Genomic DNA, 3,237 nt, shown 5'->3' with positions numbered 1-3,237 from the left:
TGCACGGCCAGCCCGCATGTATTTCCGTGAAAGTGTGCAGCGATGGCTCGACGTGCTTAAATTGCAACCATGTGCTCCTGAGTGGCTGTCAAAGCTGGAACCTTTGACGGTGCTCAAGGAATTTTAAAATGACAATGCCTGCCCCTCAGTGGGGGATAGGCAACGCGAACTAGCTTTGTGTACATATATTATTCCTTTGTTCCTGTTGTTTTGTTTTCCAGTGCGTTGTATTTGTGTCAAAGTCAGGCAATAAAGAAAAAAAAAAAAAAAAGAGGATGGCCGAGTGGTCTAAGGCGGCAGACTTAAGGTTTAGTACCTTACTCGCTCTGCGAACTAACCGCGGCTTCTGGTCCACGGATGAGGGCGTGGGTTCGAATCCCACTTCTGACACGTTTATTTTTGCCGTACTTCGACAACGCAGTGCAGTGCAGCAACTAAAATCTGGCTAGAACAATGTCAGGATGGCCGAGTGGTCTAAGGCGGCAGACTTAAGGTTTAGTACCTTACTCGCTATGCGAACCGAGGCTTCTGGTCCACGGATGAGGGCGTGGGTTCGAATCCCACTTCTGACACGTTTATTTTTGCCGTACTTCGGGAACGCACTCTAGTGCAGCAACTAAAATCTGGCTAAAACAATGTCAGGATGGCCGAGTGATTCTGCTTCCGGCCACGTCAGGGAACGGACGCAGGATGCAGGGCTCCCCAGGAGAGGCTTCAGCAGCCATGTCAGGCCGCGGTAACAGGACTGCTGAACAGGATAGTACTTATCAAGTTGTTTTGCCTGTACAACCAACAGGTCGGTTTGTTTTGAATACGGTTTTTTGCATGCCGATATCAGGGCCCGCCCTTGCCGGGTGGAAGATTTGCGCGGCGCTTTGGCACAGCATTCGCTGATCCCCGATGTTGTTGCGATGGGGGCGTATCGGATGAGCCACGTCTGGGCTGTCACTCTCAAGGATTCTGAAGCGGTGACCAAGCTTGTTAGTGTAGGCGAGTTGTGTGTGAAAAACGGTCGCTTCTTGGTAATTGACCCGGCGAACCAGAATGTGCGGCTGAAACTTCACTGGCTGCTACACAAGGTGCCAGACGAGGATGTTCGTGCTGCCTTTGCGCCGTACGGAAAGGTATCCGAAGTTACACGGGAGCGCTGGCGAGTTAAAGCTATGTTAGAAAAGGGCTCAACTACTAGACTCGTCACTCTGAAGCTGAAAGCAGGCATGAAGCTCGACGACCTGCCGCATCAGCTGAATGTTAGCGGTGAGCTGGCGCTCGTTATTGTGCCAGGCAGACCCCCGCTGTACCTACGCTGCCGGAGTACGGGTCACATCCGCAAAGAGTGCCGGGTTCCTCGCTGAAGAACCTGTCGACGGTTCGGGCATGAAGACAGCCAGTGTGCTCGTACCTACACTAGCATTGCCTGACCTGGGACCAGCGAAGACTCGTTGGAGTTAATAATGGACGAGGTGGACGCGGAGGAGGCTGCCGACATTAGAGGTCAAGTCAACAAAACGGGACGCGCCTTCCATGACTGTTATAACAAAGCATAAGGTGGCGGTGCCCAGTCAAGAGAGTGAAACTCGGCGAGCCTGCAGGATCCGTCACAGGACCATGAAGGCGCGTCAAAGGAAGCATCAGAAGATGTAATCAATTTTTCTGACGCTGAGGAGCATCTCAGCACTGAGCCTTCCTGTACTGATGCCATGGAGGTTGGGCCGCAGACAGCAGCCTTTATTGAAGCGAAACTGCCAGGCGGTGTTTGTAGTGAGCCGCCGCCGAAAACTTCGGGCATCCGAAGAGCAACGTTAAGACCGAAGCCGAACTTCTTGGCCGACACGCGGCAGGCGGGGAAACCGCCTCCGTAGGTTTTGTGGTGTCCTGAACGATTTGTGGGTCGGCTGCCTACCGACCAGCGTCAGGAATATTCTGCAACCAAGCGGGGCGTGTGTGAGCAAAAATGACAGACGGTGCTTGGACTTCGTTTGTATGCAGCCCGACGTTCTGCTGGGAGGACAATACATGCATACATATGCCACTGTTCTTCAGAAGCGGAGGCCACGCAATCATGAAGGTGGGCACCATGCGGATACGGACGTCTCTCGCTAATACATGACTCTCAAGGTTAATTCGCCGTTACACGTAGCTACTTTGAATTGCAAAGGGCTGGGAGCGAGAAGGCGACAATGCCAGCTCAGTCGCCTCCTTTTAGATAATGATATAGATGTAGCAGCTGTGCAAGAATCAAAGATTGAGAGCCAAGAAAGCACTGACCGTATGGTGGCTTCTTTCCAAACAAACGTTTATGTGCGTGTATGCCATTCTGTTGGTGTATCGGGTGGATGCCTTTTATTTATACGTAACACGCTGGGAGTAAGTGTAGAGTTCGTTTTTGCCTGTCCAAGTGGTCGGCTTTTGGTTACTGATTTTACCTACTGTAATTTATGCTGGCGTGTGTTGTGTTTGTATGCTCCCAATTCAGAACGCGAACGTGAGTTGTTTTTTGAGTCTATTGAATCGTGGTTGAAGGTCGACAAAATCTTGCTTTTACTTGGTGACTACAACTGTGTGTGCGCAGCTGTGGACCGAGCGGCGAAGTGTAAAGCTTGAAGAGACAGAAGCTCCGAGCAGTTGAATGCACTTGTGCATGAATACGGCCTTGAGGATGTTGGTAGTGTGTTCTCCACTGGAAACCAACCAGAGTTCACGCACTTTCAGTGAGATAGCCATGCTCGATTGGACAGGGTGTATGCCTCGGTTGATCTTGTTTCCCTATGTACTGCATATGAGGTCAAACCTGTGTCTTTCAGCGATCATTGTCTCGTGAGTGCAGTGTTCGGAAGGGCAGGAAAGAAATCGCGCTTTAACTGGCACCTATGGAAACTGAATGCCAAACTTCTCGCCGATGAAGAGTTCCTTACGGAAGTTAAGACCGAGTTTGAAAGTCGTCTGGCTATGCGACCAGTAAGTTTTGCAGCGGAATGGGACAGCTTCAAAGAGTGGGTCAAATTGAAATCCATAGAAAAGAGCAGTAAGGTGCGGCATAAAGAGAAATAAAAAGAAAAAGAACTGAATGAACAACTCCAGTTTTTTTTGAGCATGGAAAGTTCAGTGCCAGGGCATTTCGCCAGTAAAATACGAGAGATAAAAAGTGAGTTGGAAACAATCGACAGCGAAAGATACACAGCGGCTGTCATACGTGCAAGGGCTGAAAAACTTTGGGCTGGAGAAGTTCCGACAAAA

At 50.3% G+C, this 3,237-nt stretch overlaps 1 non-coding gene across 1 annotated transcript; it reads left to right on the top strand.

The window, feature by feature from the left end:
• The first annotated feature begins 455 nt into the window (after positions 1 to 455).
• On the top strand, positions 456 to 572 carry TRNAL-UAA (transfer RNA leucine (anticodon UAA)). The gene is made up of 2 exons: positions 456 to 493; positions 527 to 572. It is a non-coding gene; the product is annotated as a tRNA-Leu (tRNA).
• The last annotated feature ends 2,665 nt before the right edge of the window (positions 573 to 3,237 follow it).

This window comes from Amblyomma maculatum, chromosome 4 (genome assembly GCF_055883805.1).
Source record: "Amblyomma maculatum isolate TAMU_Amacu chromosome 4, ASM5588380v1, whole genome shotgun sequence".
NCBI lineage: Eukaryota > Metazoa > Arthropoda > Arachnida > Ixodida > Ixodidae > Amblyomma > Amblyomma maculatum.
This window is presented reverse-complemented; position numbering and strand designations above follow the sequence as displayed.